The sequence below is a fragment of the Brachycentrus maculatus genome, unplaced genomic scaffold, assembly GCF_059751285.1.
Source record: "Brachycentrus maculatus isolate JH-2025_06_01 unplaced genomic scaffold, ASM5975128v1 h1tg000003l, whole genome shotgun sequence".
NCBI lineage: Eukaryota > Metazoa > Arthropoda > Insecta > Trichoptera > Brachycentridae > Brachycentrus > Brachycentrus maculatus.
Window position 1 is genome coordinate 291,626 of NW_028280758.1, and position 17,511 is coordinate 309,136.

A 17,511-nucleotide genomic window follows, 5' to 3' on the forward strand; every position below is an offset into this window, starting at 1 on the left:
TTTAGATGTTTTTATGTGTAACAAAACAACATAAGTTTTACAAAATCTCACATTTGTAATTCTAACATCATTCCTGTGTCCATTTTTTTTTCCTTTTTATCCCTATAATCGTCGAAATAGATGAATATGGAAGACATCATTTTGTAACTTCTTTTTTTTGTACGTGTCATGTCAGGTCATATATATATATACATATATATATATATATATATATATATATATATATATATATATATATATATATATATATATATATATATATATATATATATATATATATATATATATATATATATATTATATTTACATCCATATTTCGGATTTTTTTTAGAACACATATTGAAAATCAACAATGTATTTAAATATATTTTTATCATATTTTTGCTCATTTAAAACAAACTCTTATATTTTCTTACCATATATTTATTTCGAAAAAACACTCATTTTTCCAATACAAAACTGTTTTAAGCAAAAAAACTCAATAACGTTCAATGTTACCTGGGTTTGAAGAAAATTAAGTTGCGGACTAATGATTATCCCGCTTTAAGAAAAAATTATAGAAAAAGGTAATATTAAATTTATATTGTTTAATGTTGAATATTTTTAGAAATATGCTTACTAATTAAATTATATTAATTTGGTTTCTAATAAGAAACGTTTTAAGTTTTATGTTATTACCGAACTCGTGGCGTCTTATAATCTCGGCAATTAGTTAGCATCTGACGCCCGACTCACTTTATAGTGTTATGAAGACACACAATCCTGAACGATAATTATTACTTCCCCCACCCGCATCCCCTTCGCATCAACCCCCAATAAGAATCTTGCCCTGCTACCCTCTTAACAGCGATATTACAAAATCATCCCTTTTAAAACGACTGTCAGCTGTATTGTTCCGCAAAAGTCAAGTAAAGGCGCTGAAATGTAAAATACAACATAGATTTTTCTGACTTTTTACTCGTTAATAATTGACATTCCAAATTTTAAATAGCTCACAATCAGTTCTGGTAGTAAAAAAGATTAAACCATAAAAGGTTTTTGATACTAACTGTTTTACATATTTGAAAACGGGATAATTAATTGACCCCAACTAAGTTTTCATTAAACACAGATAACATTTGACGTGATTGGTTTTTTTAACACCGTTTTTAAATTGAAAAAAATTGTTTTTCTTCGAAATAAATACAGTATGTATATGGTTTATGAAAGGTGTTATAAAGTGAATGAAAAAATATAAAATTTTAATAGGTACATGTTTAACAAATCACATTATATATATATATATATATATATATATATATATATATATATATATATATATATATATATATATATATATATATATATATATATATATATATTTAAAAAAAATACGCGGACAATACGTCTGGCTTCTCACGCAGGTGATCGTGTAATTAATTATTTATTTGAGAGTATACCCTTAATCGTTTCTCACATTCCGCGGTCTATTATTTTACGAATCAATCAGAACTTAAAATTTGTTGATGTCATAACTCTGCGTAATCGGAAGACGTGGAGGAATCAAGGAGTATGTATCAGGACAGAAGTGTAGCGTTCGGCATGGTAATAATAATAATAATAATATTGGAAGATTGATATAGCGCCATTTTCTTAAAATACTATCTCAACGGCGACGTAGTAGTAGTAGAAGTACCTACTGATTCATGTAATTATAAGGGTGTTCACCAAATTAGGACTTGGTTCCTTTCGCAATTCGAGTCACTCGAGGAGCGCGGCGTCGCTAGTCGCTAGTCGCTGCGGGCTGGAGCGATAATGGCCGAGACCCAAACCATAAATTCAAAGTAAAGTGACAATCTGTCAAACAAAAGGCGATCGGGAGTGGTGAGAAACCCCACAAAGGCGAATATTGTTTCTGCGAACAAGTGGAGAGGCCCGACACTGCGACCTGAGACTGCCTGCCGGCACAAAGGCAAAGGGAGGAGGCGAGGCGCTTGCACCCTCGCGGTCTCGCAAACCCCTTTTTAATATTTATTGTAACTGCAAACAGTTGGTAGAATACCATATTGAATTGAATACTAAATAAAACAAGGTTTGTTGGATGCGATTCCACATTTATTTATGTATATGTTAATACGTGACGCGTTTCGCCTTCTTAGGACATTATCAAACACTAATGTTTGGTAATGTCCTAAGAACATAAAACGCGCCACGTGTTAACATATACACAAATAAATATAGAATTTAATCCAACAAACCTTGTTTATTTTGGATATATTACCCAACAATTCCTGTTTTATTATTTTGGCATGTATAAGAATTGGTTATTTTTTCTAAATATTTTTTGTAACTTTATTATTTGTGTTCCAGTCTTATTAACCTTAATCCCATGTCCCAAAATGAGAAATAGAAATTACTCATCGGGAATATTATTAATATGACTTATGTATGTAATATGTTTTGAGAAATAAACAAATTATAATTAAATTACAAGAAATATTTTATTTAGTGTTGGGTCTTTTTTTACCTAACGTCCAAGTGACTCTGAAATCTAGCTACGGCTTATGCAACACCGCTTAGTATGACCCTACTCAGGCTTCAACTTTTTAAGTTTTATGGCCTATGCCTACTCGTGAGTGGATTTACTCTTTATGTTTAAAATTACTATAATTTCATGTAATTCATGAGTGAAAATTCTTGTGGTCCCGTGGTTAGTGTCACGGACTATGAGTCAGAGTTTATCGGTTTGAATCCACTCTACCACAATTTGATACCTATTTCTAATAATGAGCCGCTCAGGCTCACAGAAATGATATAAAATTGAAGTATTTTTAAAAATAATAAAAAACACTAATATTTCTCCCACTTTCCTACTTTTATAAACACTTATTCGTGACTACCGTTTTCGGAAAATCATTCCATCATCAGGTCATTTTAATAAAATTATTACGATTTGACAATTGAAACAAAAATTTATAAAGATTATTTTACTTTAATAGTGGGTAGAATTGGCGAATGTAACACGTGTGTAAAGTGATCACTTAAACCAGCCTATGACGGTCGTAAGCCCCGTAAATGCCCAGACTTATATATTCTTCTTCATCTTTGTCGAGATTTCAAAATATAATATGAAAAATAACTCCTATAATCGGAGATGATCCAGATTTGTGAACTAGTATTTGACACCCTCAAAATGTTGAGAATGAATTTATCTTAACCATATGGGCTTTGAGTTAATTCTGCTACAAGTTCTTCGATGAATGCGGAGGCAGCTAGCTCCACAATGTGACAACTACACAAATTAATTTTGTTTTGTTAGATCGGGAAGTTTGTCTCGTAGAAGGAAGCGAATCCATTTGTGCTATGTTTGTTTACGTTTTCATACAATTTCCCTTCATTTGAAGCTCTTTTGTTGAAACAACTTTGAGGGGAACAGGTTTTCAATCACATAAAAAATTAGACTGATAATTAATTTGACTTAATACTACAGGAAACTTTATTTTTTTTAAGAAATTAATATATGCGAACAAATTATAAAAAGAAACAAGGTAAAATAAGTAAAACGTTTTTGAAATAAATAAATAATTATATCAATCATCCTGTCGTGTAAAAAGGTTCAAAATTGAAAATTACTGCGCAACCAGTAATACAATATGAGTCACAGCAAAAACATGCGTTGCTGTCACTTAATCTGGTCAAAGGGAAAAGAAATAAAGCTAAAAGCACAAATTTGTCATTTATTTCATTTTACATTTCAATGGTTATGAGGCAATGAATATATTAAAATAGAATGAAACGGAAACGCATCCGAAAACATTGAAAATGCCAAGTGACAGCGCTTGTCAAGAAGCACCCTTTCCACTATGAGCAATGTTTAATATTGCATGTATTGCTGTTAGAATCTACAGATGGCGCTGCCATTGTATATGTATTGCCATAATATTTGTGTGAAATTTACAAAACAATTAGTGAATTACATTTTAAGAGATTTTAGATTTTGACCAAGCGAATATTTTTATTTATATACATAGGTATATAGTAAAAACACAATTATTCATATTTAAATAAATATATATCTCATAAAAATGACATAATACACTCGTATAAAATTTCATTTTTTACGAAAGAAGTTCGTGCATCAGAAAGACTGGGGTCAGAGTGATAGAATAATCGATAACATTTTCTTTTTTTTTTCAACATTTTGAGAGGGTCCAAATACTTGTTCACAAAACTGTATTATCTAGGATTCGGACCTCACATTCTAATAAAAGAGTTTCTGCTCAATAAAAAGCTTCTTTTCATCTCACCAATAGGTGTCTCTAGTGAAGTTCTAGTGATTCAAGAACAATGTTTCAAAAATTGGTTCAAATATATAGAACTTCCAAGAATTTGAGTAGTGTGGTTGTCAATAATGGGTAGAATTGGTGAATTTTGCACGTAGAGTGATCACTTAAACCAGCCTATGACGGTCGTCAGCCCCTTAAATGCTCAGACTTCCATATTCTTCTTCATCTTTGATGAGATGTCAAAAAATAATATGAAAAATAACATTTTCTTTTAGCATACTGATTTTCGCCATAATATTCATTTTTTATTAATTAAATAAGAACTTAGGTACTTGCTAACATAAAACGCGGAAAATTATAACAACCTAATACTGTAAATATCAATTTGTTTCATGTTAATAAAACATAAAAATCGCTATCGATAATTCAGTAATAAATGCAGCCAACCATATTTTATAACTTTTTAATGATGATGCATTCTAATGAGTAAAGTGACATTATGTCGTAATATTTTTATGTGTGTCTTTGTGCTTCGACACTTGTGCAGGCTTCTGTTGGAGATGATACAAGATGCTTCTGTACACTTTGCACTTAACTACTTCTAAGTATTTGGTGGCTCTGGCCTCTTAAACATTAATAACGAACGATTAAGAGCGATTTTTTCTCACGATTTAAAAAACACGCGTCTTGTCCCAATGTCTATGTAAAATAGTTTATTTGAACATTTGTGTAAAATTATTTTAAAAAAATATCTTCTTAATTTTATGCATATAATACTTCCTTCCAATCATAATAAGTAGGTATTTAAAAAAATCAATAGTTTATTTTTACATAGATATTTTTATAGCGATTTTTTCTCACGATTTAAAAAACACTCGTCTTGTCCCAATGTCTATGTGAAATAGTTTATTTGAACATTTGTGTAAAATTATAAAAAAAATATGTTCTTGATTGTGTATTTTATACATATTATACTTCGTTCTAGTCGTAATAAGTAGGTATTTAAAAAATCAATAGTTTATTTTTACAAATATATTCAAGTTGTGCATTTATTGAACTATTTTAACAATTTATAAAATTTGATACTAAACAAGAAAAATCCAACACTCTCTTTATTATTCCTCGTTCACTTTGTGTAATACCACATTTAAAAACACCACTTCATGACTACCGGTTTCGGAATAATCATTCCATCATCAGGTCAAATGTAGACCAAAGTGAAATTATTACGGTCTGACATACTTACATACAAAACTAAAATTTGATGGAGAGAGAAAGAAGACAAATGGTCACAATCGAAATATTTTAAGAAGTTGACTAATAGTTGAATTGCATTGGTTATTTATTATGGGTGAGTCAAAATTTGATGTACAAAATAAGAAAAATCCAGGTACACTGGTATAGAAAAAAATCTAAATTATTAAAATATAATGTAGAAAAGTTAAAAATTGATGAATGCAACGGGTCCAATTTTACACTTTTGCTGACTAGAACGATAAAATATTATCTATCAGTTTTATTTATGAATGAATAAAGTTGTTTTCACCTATTTATTGAGATTTCTTTCAGTTTAAAAACAGACGACTTTATTTACACCTTTGTACTGCAGATTTAATTTTATTTCTTAAAACAATATTTACATATTTGAAAACATTCCTTAATATGTTCCACTTATTATTTTTAAGAAATACTAAATATATTTTTTGATGATTCTCATGATCCACGCGGTTCTTGTGGGAACCCTCATGCAAAATGAATGAGGGAATAAAAAATCCTTTTATGAAACGCATCCTCGGGACTTCATTATCTTTATTTTCTCACAGGTTTCTTACAGGATTCGAAAAGGATGCTCTTTCATGGGACGTCTTATTATGGGAACATGACCATAACGAACAAGGAGCTGATTTTCATTTCATTGACTTAGCTTACCGTGTGAACTTATGAAACCGCAAATCTGTCGCATCTTTTGTTTTCAGATATGAATGATTGGCTCTAATCATCAAATCAATGAACTATTCAATTCCAAAATAAATTTTAAAAAATACTATTGCATGTTTAACCTCGGCTCGTAACGCATGTCTGTGTTGAAAACATTAGTGCATGTTGGTCTTCGGGTCGACCAAAAATCGTATGTGTTAAACATTTTGTGTAGTTTTGAGTGTGTAGATGGTGCTATGGTGGTGAGGGGTGGTATTGTTTGCATGCTGTGTTAATGATTGTCCTGACGAAGAGACTGGTACGTCTCGAGACTGGTGAGTGGTTATACACTAATATTATTAACAATTTTGTAAAAAAATAAATAATCAAAAGAAAAAAATTAACATTTCAGTATTTTATTGAAATCATTACAATTTGTTATGCTTCGGTACGAATTTTTTATTTACTGTTTCGGCATTCACTTTGTAGTAGGATAGGGTGAAATTGTATATGAGAACACTTGTTTTTTACAACTTGAATTATATTTATTTTAACGACTAGTTTTGACTCGGTATGAACAATTGTATTTTGCAAATGACTAGCTACGACTAAGTAGGAACCACTGTATGTTGCAAATGACTAGTTACGACTAGGTATGAACAATTTTATTTTGAAAATGACTAGTTACGACTAGGTGTGAACAATTGTATTATGGAAATTACTAAATAGTTACGACTAGGTGTGGAAAACTGTATTTTTCAAATGGCTAGTTACGACTTGGTATGAACAATTGAATTTTACAAATGACTTTGCAAGTTACGCTTTGCCGAAATTATTGAATAGAAACTCTGTCTACTCTTATATAAATTAATACATATATGCCTCCAGAGTATCTAAATGAGCTGTGTATCCCAGACGAATAGGTTGATAGACATCTCACGCTTCGATTGGCTACAACAACTGCTATAGGTAAAGCGATCTTACCAGCTCGAAAACTAAATTTGGCAAGCATGCCTTTGCTGTTGTGGAACCCATGGCTTAGAATGTTCTTCCACCAGTAGTTAGAAATAATGAGATGAAACGATGACTAAAGCCTCCCCTCTATTGTCTATGTTTCCACTGATAAGAAATAATAAATAATAAATAATAAATAATAAATAATAAATAATAAATAATAAATAATAAATAATAAATAATAAATAATAAATAATTATAAATTAATAATTAATAATAAATAACAAATAATAAATAATAAATAATAAATAATAAATAATAAATAATAAATAATAAATAATAAATAATAAATAATAAATAAATAAATAAATAAAATAAGAATCAGTTCGTACCCCCTCTTCAACCTTCAACGCCCTTAGGACACAAAACTATAATTTACAATTCGCTTCACATACGGTGTTTGAAAATTCGATGAGGAATGCATCGAAACACGTGTCATAATAGATTATAAGAAATTGTGGTATTTACTAAGTAAAACTTAAATTAATAGCAGGTGAAACGATCTTTCAAAAAAAAACAAAAACGCTGTTGTTTGCTATTTAGCTACCGTGCTGGAGGTCTCGGGTTCGATTTCCAGGAGGGGGGGGGTAAAATAAATATTAGTGATATTACACTCTAATATTTATTTAATATTACCCTGGACTGGTCCCTGAAGCGCAGGAGTGATCACCCTGCCTTCATGTAAGTAACGATCGAGAAAAAACTGCATCAATACGATGCAGTTGCCCTATGCACAATTGGGTGCGGATAAGGGGTAAAAAAAACATTTGTTTCATAAGAAAAAAATTAATCCCCATTACATATAAATCTTAAAAAATATAAAAAAGACTATTATACCATCAATATAAAACATTCACAAGTCCCTCTCCAAGCACAAGACCTCAGTCTCTTTTTTGGAAAGGCACAGTGAATCTAAAACATTATGTTTGATATATGTATAAATGTTTAGTAATTACATTATGTTGTACTTAAAAATGTAACTATTTTAAATAAATCAAATAAAATAAAATAAAAAAATTCAATCTAATTTTCCCTTATTCTATCACAGTGAAGCGCTCTTGAGGTAGTATTATAGGAAAATGGCCCTTTTTAAATTATCCAAAAATTTTCTTATTATAATTTTTACAACCGTAAGATAATGACGAGTATATGGTATTGTAATTTATCAGGGGTGAGAGTCCCAACACTCACCCCCAATAACAATGTTACAAGTTTTCGATTGCAGTGAATGGAAACTGTCTTCAATACCGAGTGGAGTCGAGTTCATGGCGCCTTCTCACGCAAGCCACGTGACTCTAATAATAATTGCTCCTCCACTGTTCTCAGAGTCAATTTCATGGAAATCCACAATAGCCAGATACTCCATATTACAATACTCGTACACCTACCTACCCACACATTACTTCGTAGTACCTGACTCGATAAGGGAACGAAGAGTAATGGGTGAATTGAATCAAGTACTGAAAGGCTAATTTAATGCGTGAAATTGAAAATTACATATCGGCGCGTGTTTTTCAATAACACGTACATATATGCATTATTTATTATTCTTCGTGAATAAACGAGATCGACAAATTGTGATAATAAATAATAAATAATAATAAAACCCTTATCCGCACCCCAATGGTGCATAGGGCACTGCGTCATATAAACGCAGTGTTATCTTGATCGTTTACACATGAAGGAAAGGTAATCAGCCCTCCGCTCCAGGGTAATATTGAATAAATATTACAGTGAAAAAATCACATATATTTATTTTACCCCCCCTGGGAATCGAACCCGGGACCTTCAGAACGGTAGACGAGCGTGCTGACCATTACACTACGGAGGCAGACTATACGGTGGGACTATAAAGTAGGAGAAGATCCAAAGAAAACCGTAGTATTTTGTTAGCTCTTGATCTAAATTTTAATCAACAGCCAATCATATACATAACTAAAGGATCCAAAAAACAGAAGCACATTAAACTTAACCCAACACAAACCTCTTTTAGTCAAAAGAGCTTTGATTATTATGTAATCGATACAGAATGCATCAAAATACGTGTTTTAGTAGATTTTTTAAAAAGTGGTATTTACCAAGTACAACTTAAATTAAAAATGGACAGATATAACCACAAAGTGATTGCAATTACTCGTACACAATTATTTATTTCAATCATTTAAGTTATCATCGTTGTCTTTGTAAAGAAATTCAAACATTTTTTGACATCTCACATAGATGAAGAAGAACTTGCAAGTTTTCTTTATCCATATTGAGATGTAAAAAAGTAAAAATAGCTCTTAAAAGGAGAAAACCAGATTTGGACACACTCAAATTTTGTGAAATATTAAGGGTTTTTTAAAAGGAATAACCGACAGTCTCGACTTTTAGAGGTTTGTCTACAGGTAAATAGTAAAAATAGGGAAGGAGATGTGAAAAATACATATCAAACACAGTATGAAAATACCGTACACATAATATTTTTAATTGAGGGGAAGGTAGATGTGAAAAATACATATGAAAAACTGTATTAATACACTTTATACATTACATACTATGTATTATATAAATTACTATGTATATGTCTATAAATGCATACATTTTATTATTTATTGATTCGGCATTAACTTTGTGGAGTGACATGATTATTTTATTAAAATTAAACACTTTAAAACTGACTGCGATAAAAAATATAGTGGCCAAACTTCGAGAAGTCTAAGAATTAGAATAAGAGAACATCGCCGTGGACTAACAAGTAATTATTTTTCGGAATTCGCAAATCACATCATGGAAACTAACCACTCATTTGACTTTCATACACTTAAATTATTACACTCTGTTACAAATAAAGGTCAAGTCATTAATAATTTAGAAAATTTAGAAATACATAAAAATCTAAATTCAGATAAACCATTAATTAATAATATACTGTTTCAAAATACGTCACCATTATTATGAATGTTTCCTTTTACAAAAAAATCTTGTTCCTTAACCCCCCTGCCTATATTTATTAACCTATATATTCACCTAAGTATATTATTTTTTGACATCTCATCAAAGATGAAGAAGAATATGGAATCTGGGCATTTACGGGGCTGACGACCGTCATAGGCTGGTTTAAGTGATCACTTTACACACGTGTAACATTCACCAATTCTACCCATTATTGACAACCACATTACTCAAATTCTTGGAAGCTCTATATATATGAACCAATTTAGAAACCTTGTTCTTGAATCACTAGAACTTCACTAGAGACATCTATTGGTGAGATGTAAAGAAGCTTTTTTACTAAGCAGAAACTCTTATATTAGTATGTGAGGTCCGAATCCTGGATTATAATCAAACACATGAGAAACGCCAGAAAAAAATATTCTTCATCTTTGATGAGATGTCAAAAAATAATATGAAAATAACTCCTGTAATTGGAGATAATCCAGATTTTGTGAACAAGTATTTGGACACACTCAAAATGTTGTCAACTAAATATATTTTTGTTCGTTAGTTTTAATTTGTACCAGAAGATGAAAACATCTGTCGTTTTCGAAACTAGTCGTAAATAAAAATAAAACTCATTAAAGTATATTCAAGTGTTTAATTTTAATAAAGTATACATTATATGTATTTTCTTATTGAGTTTTACCAAGTAACTCAATAAAAACTCAATAAAAAAGTACTAACAATAAAATGAAGTGAAATTATGAATTAAATATATATTTAAAAAAGGATCCGCTTTTATACAAAAACTTAGTAACGGTTTAATATTTTTAAATAACGTAGTACGTTGCAAAAACATGTGGTATTCGTATATGTGAAAATATTCGTATACAGATAGAAACGTTAAATATTGTAAAACCCTTTTCCCCTTCTGTTTTACAGCCCTCGCTTCCTGGAGCCTATCATTTAACTAGCAGTTAGATTCCACAAGAATAGGAATATAATCAGACTTTTGATTTGTTGTGGAAGTTCCACGATTGGATGGCTCTTCCGTGACAGGCCGCCGATAGTATCTGGCGTATAATGTTACGATGTTCTGATTACTAGGTCTGATACCAAATTGGAGGGATGGTCGTTTGATGTTTGCCTAACACAGCCTATTTCGACTTTATGGGGTTACCTTGGCATTGTTTCAAGAATTATTACGAAGAAATTTGAATGCAGAATCGATACAAGAAAAGAATGATCCAATTCAAGGTATAAAAATGTTTTAAGAAAACTTGTTAGTTTCAGAGTGAGACATTATTGGTGCCAGGAATATTAATAATGCTGGCATTGTTTCAAGAATAATTTTAGAAGAAATAAGAATGTAGAATCAATACAAAGAAACGAATGATCCAATTCAAGGTATAAGAATGAGTAAAAAAAAAAATTAGTTTCAGAGTTAGACATCATTGGTGCCAGGAATATTAATAATGCTGGCATGGTTTCAAGATTTATAATGAAAAATATTGGAATGCGGAATCGATAAAGAAAAGAATGATCTAATTCAAGGTATAAGAATGTTTAAAAAAAACTTGTTAGTTTCAGAGTTAGACATTATTGGTGCCAGGAATATTAATAATGCTGGCATTGTTTCAAGAATAATTTTAGAAGAAATAAGAATGTAGAATCAATAAAAAGAATCGAATGATCCAATTCAAGGTATAATAATGAGTAAAAAAAACTTGTTAGTTTCAGAGTTAGACATTATTGGTGCCAGGAATATTAATAATGCTGGCATTGTTTCAAGAATAATTTTAGAAGAAATAAGAATGTAGAATCAATAAAAAGAATCGAATGATCCAATTCAAGGTATAATAATGAGTAAAAAAAACTTTTTAGTTTCAGAGTTAGACATCGTTGGTGCCAGGAATATTAATAATGCTGGCATTGTTTCAAGAATTATTATGAAGAAATTTGAATGCAGAATCGATACAAAGAAACGAATGATCCAATTCAAGGTATAAGAATGTTTAAAAAACTTGTTAGTTTCAGAGTGAGACATCATTGGTGCAAGGAATATAATTAATGCTGGCATTGTTTCAACAATTATTATGAAGAAATTAGAATGTAGAATCAATACAAAGAAACAAATGAACCAATTCAAGGTATAAGAATGTTTAAAAAAACTTGTTAGTTTCAGAGTTAGACATCATCGGTGCCAGAAATATTAATAATACTGGCCAATGCCAGCATTATTAATATTCAAATTTCATATATTTAAATTTATTCTTAATAATTCTTGAATCAATTTTCATGAATTATTACGAATAAATTTGAATGCAGAATCGATATTAAGAAAAGAATGATCCAATTCGAGAAATAGGAAAGTTTTGAAAAAAAAATCTTGTTACATTTTCTTATACATATATATATATATATATATATATTTTATAATCCCTTTCCGCACCCCAATGGTGCATAGGGCACTGCTTCATATGAAGGCAGTGTTATCTCGATCGATTACACATGAAGGAAAGGTGATCAGCCCTCCACTTCAGGTACCAGTCCAGTGTAATATTGAATAAATATTAGAGTGAAAAAATCACTTATATTTATTGAACCCCCCTGGGAATCGAACCCGGGACCTCCAGAACGGTAGGCGAGCATGCTGACCATTACACTACGGAGGCGGACTTGTTACATTTTCACTATGTCCAAATTCTTGTTCGCACATCTGGGTTTCTCCACTTAGGAGTTATTTTTACATTTTGACATCTCAACTAGATGAATATATTTCAAAAGGCTTTCCGCTGAATAAAAGCTTTCTGAAATCAGCCATTGATACTGAATAAAATGTTAGAAAAAACCCTTCTTTATATGATACAAAAACAACATTAAGAACAATTGTTAACACAGTTGGTAAAAAAATATGCCACAGATTACGTAAAAATACCACATTACTTATGCATCAACTTAAAAAAAATATCTGTTAAAAGTTACTTTAGGCATTTCATTTATTTTACTTTCTGTCATTCCCAGATGCATTTTCAAATATACGAATATTATCAATATTTTGTTGTAAGTTTGAGATTTGCTATCATCAAACATTCATCAAAAAATAAGAACAACTAACTTATTCACATTACACCTTTTACTTGTAAATTCATCAATAACTCAGTAAAGCAATATACAGCATAGGGTTGAAGTGTTAAACACTATACTCATTTTGGTAAAACATCCCTTTATCGAATAATGCACTTGACATGTACTCGGTGGCAGACAACACCGTGCGCAGGGGTAAGTTAATCAAGGAGTATTGTATACACACAGATAGGGGAGAGGCAAACATCATCTGTTCAAAAGACTACTCCGTTCAGTAACACATTCCCAATTTATTTTCATATTTTTTTAAATCTTGTTTTATTTCTTGATTTAATTAATTTAGTTAAGTGTTTAGTGGTTCCTTAAATATTTTCATAAAAAAAATTGTACGTGCTGTGCAGTCAGTACACGTGATAAAAGTGAAACTTGTCAAAAAAAATAAAGATCAAGAGAGATTTAGTGTGAGAGACGGTGAGAGAGAATCATAAAAAAGTACCAAACATATTGTATAGTAAATTTTTAAAAAACCTGACTTATCCTAACCAAACCTAACATTACCCGGCCAGTGTTGGGTAGACCTAGGTAAACATACATAGGTAAACTGCAAATTCCTTTTTTTCGTCAGTTAAACATTACCCAACAGGATTGAGTAATTCTAAGTTAATCCTGAGTAACCTGGGTTTACTCCGTATTCTAGCACTACCCGTAACATATCGTAGTCGTACAGGAGAAAGTGACCAACTAACAAAACGTAAAATGTTCTGGAGGGCCATTTAACCGTTTTTACACTTTTGTCATCAATGCAGTTAGTTAGTATTTTTAACAAGTCAACATATTATTCTTCCAAGATTAAAATTGCTTTGGGATTCCCATTAAAATGTCAAATAGTCAATAATTACGTTTTTGTAAAAAATGCATTTGGTCATTTTCTCCTGTATGAGGACGATTTAAACATTTTAAAGATCTGGCGGTGTCAAAAGTCTGCGTAATCGGAGGGCATGTATGACTAGATATATGGATGTGAAGGAGGCGAGGAGTGTATGTCAGGACAAAAGAGTGTGGCGTTCCATCCTCTCTGCTTACCCCTGCGGAGAAATGGCGTGATGGTAGTAGTAGTAAAGATTTGAAGATGAATGAGAACAAAAAAAAACATGAAATTGTAATGCCTAGTGATAACGTATATTTTACTAATAATTTTTCGTTTTTTTTTTAAATATTGGATAAAGAACGGAATAGTCACATGTCACCGAGCATGTTATTATTTCACTTTGAGTGCAGAGGTCACGAGTTCGACTCCCACGGCACTACGCCCCGTGTCACCCCCTCAACACACTGCACCGTTCTAACGTCTAATGACCGATATTTATATCACCCCTCTTAATAAAATAATACGAAAATATCTCAGTTATCTCCTCGCGCGACATATCAAACGTATGAGGAATTTATCAATAATATAATAATGATATTTGTCTGATTTATATACCGCCATTTTTACAAAATGTCTTCTCAAATGTGCTTTATGTTTTTTTTTATTTACTCTTCAATTCAATTCAATTGATTAAATAATCAATATATCGCAGTCACCAATGCTCCGCATAATTTAAGGATTATCGACCATAATCGATTAAAATGTGTTATCTTAAATATATGTGGCGAATGTGAGAGAGAAACCAGAACGAGGAAGACCGAAAAAAGGCACAATCAGATCAATCAGACCCTAAAATCTGGCACTGTCAAAAGTCTGCGTAATCAGAGGGCATGTATGACTAGATGTATGGATGTGAAGGAGGCGATGAGGAGTGTATTGACGGACAGAAGAGTGTGGCGTTCCATCCTCTCTGCCTACCCCTGCGGGGAACGGCGTGATGGTAGTAGTAGTAGTAGTAGTAAATACATATTCCTTCTAGTCTTCGAACTATATTTGTAGCCAAGCATACCCTGGAGAAAACTCTGTCAGAGCCAAGGATAATAATACCCTAAGTCAGGTCAAGTCTCCCTGACGTCGACTATCACTTGAAAGTAAATGTCATTGTCTTGGGCACTTAACTCTTAACCGCACCTCGATGGTCCTGATCCCCGTCCTATCTCGTATATTTTGGAGCCAGGAGATCTGTCTTCTGCTCATACCTCGTTGACCTTCTATTTTGCCTTTTATGATAAGGTGCAATAGCTCGTACTTCTATCCTCTTAGCACATGCTCCAGATAGGACACCTTGCGGACCTTGATACCAGTCAGCAACTGTCTCCCTGCTCCTGCTCTTTGGAGCACATTTGAATTGCTGACAATATCGGTCCATGGAATGCGTAGCATTCTACAATGTAGCCACATTTTGAGTTGATTTTTATCTGATTTCGATAGTCCACTATTCAACTCCGCGTAGAAATACTGACCACAAATAACACCTAAAACTAACTAACTAACTAACCATCCCGCAGGGGTAGGCAGAGAGAATCGAACGCCCCACCACTCTGTCTTTGTAAACTTTCTTCGCCTCTTCTACATTCATGCATCTCCTCATACATACCCGACGATTATTACGACTCCTGACCCGGCCGCTTTCAAGTATTTGGTGTGTGGCGCTCTATTCTCTCTGCCTACCCCTGCGGGGAAGCGGCGTGATGGTTAGTTAGTTAGTTAGTTAAAACGCCTATATAAATTACAGATAATGAATCTTTAATCGACGTATTTATTATCAATTAGAAAGGATAGAACACAATTGTTCGGTTAATTGTTGAATAAATTAAATCTAAAACAACGACTAGCCCCCTGTTGCGTGCTGCTACCCTAGCATTACCAGGGCAGCAGCGAGCGAGGGGGGTGTGGGTGCGATGTCTAATTTAGATACTCTAATGTAAAAATCAGAATCCGTGTTGTGCGATAAACAGACCCTTTTACCAAGTCAAGTGGTCTCCTCGGAACAGATAGGAGATAAGGACTAAATAAAAATGACACATGGGCGAAATAGGGGTGAGCGGCGAATGTATACCTACATTTTTGTACACATAATTTTTTTATAATTTTGTTCATATCAATTTACTTTGTGTTGTGGTGTACTGCTTGTATTATTTGGATATACATTTTTTCTTATATTTTTTAAAATAATGTAAATGAACGTCTCGTCACGGGCTATGCTCAGTGAGGCGTTCATCAAAAAAATATGGTATTGTAAAAAATTATATTACAGTATTGTAAAAAAAATGATAAATTTTAAATAAATAAAAAAATAAAAGTAAGTTGCTATTTTATTTTCTCCCAATCCTTGTTCACAAATCCAGGCTACCCCAGTTAGGAGTTTTTTTTTTCTTTTATTGGTTTTTTTATTTGGAGGCACCCAAAATATTTCGAATAAAATAGCTGCTCAAATTTTGAGCCACAAAACAAATGAAAATCATATTTTCAGGCGTCTCCCAGTATGTAAAATAATTCAGTAAAGATCTTGCATACGTTCAAGTAAAAGTCAAGTTAGTCATTTGAAATAAAAGCCTTTTTAAATTAAGAAAAGATACAGCCGCTAACTCACACATGAAGCGACGTGAGAACTATTTTAATATGTATGAGTTCTAAAAAAAATGAGAAATGTGGTTGTCAACCTTGGGAAGAATGTGGTGAATTTTAGACGTACATATATAAAGTAATCCATTAAACCAGCCTATAAAAGGTCGTAAGGCCTGCAAATGCCCAGACAGTAAAAGTTTTATTTTTCTATCTTTCTATCCTTTGTTTACGATTATGATCTCATGTTGTGGTAAACCCATCTTTGGAATAATCGGCGGGTATGTATGTATTAGGAAATGCATGAATGTTTAAGAGGCAAAAACTGTTTGGGAAGATAGGGTAGTATGGCGTTCTATTTTTTCTGCCCACAAAGAGCGGCGTGGTGATTGTTTATTTGCATAGTTATTTTTTGTAACATAAATCTTCAATTCAAACGAAAATCTAAGAAAAAACGCTGATCTAAAATACAAGGCTATAAAATAATCGAAAAAGGTTCAATCGATGTTACGGAAAAATCGGTACCTACTTTTGTTAAGTTAACAAAAAATGAACAAAAAGGAATACATATAACGACACCCTTTTTAAAAATGTGTAATTCTTACCAAATAAACATCTTTGATAACAATTTTTTTTATAATCACATACAAATGACTTCACAAAATCTGATTTCTTTTACTCTATTTTCTCTTTTATTGTTCATTTCATGCAAATAATAATACGAAAAAAACGAGAATGAAATTTCCATTGTAAAATATACGTTGAAACCATATTATCTTGGCAACCACCAAAATGCTACAAAACGAGTTTCGCCTT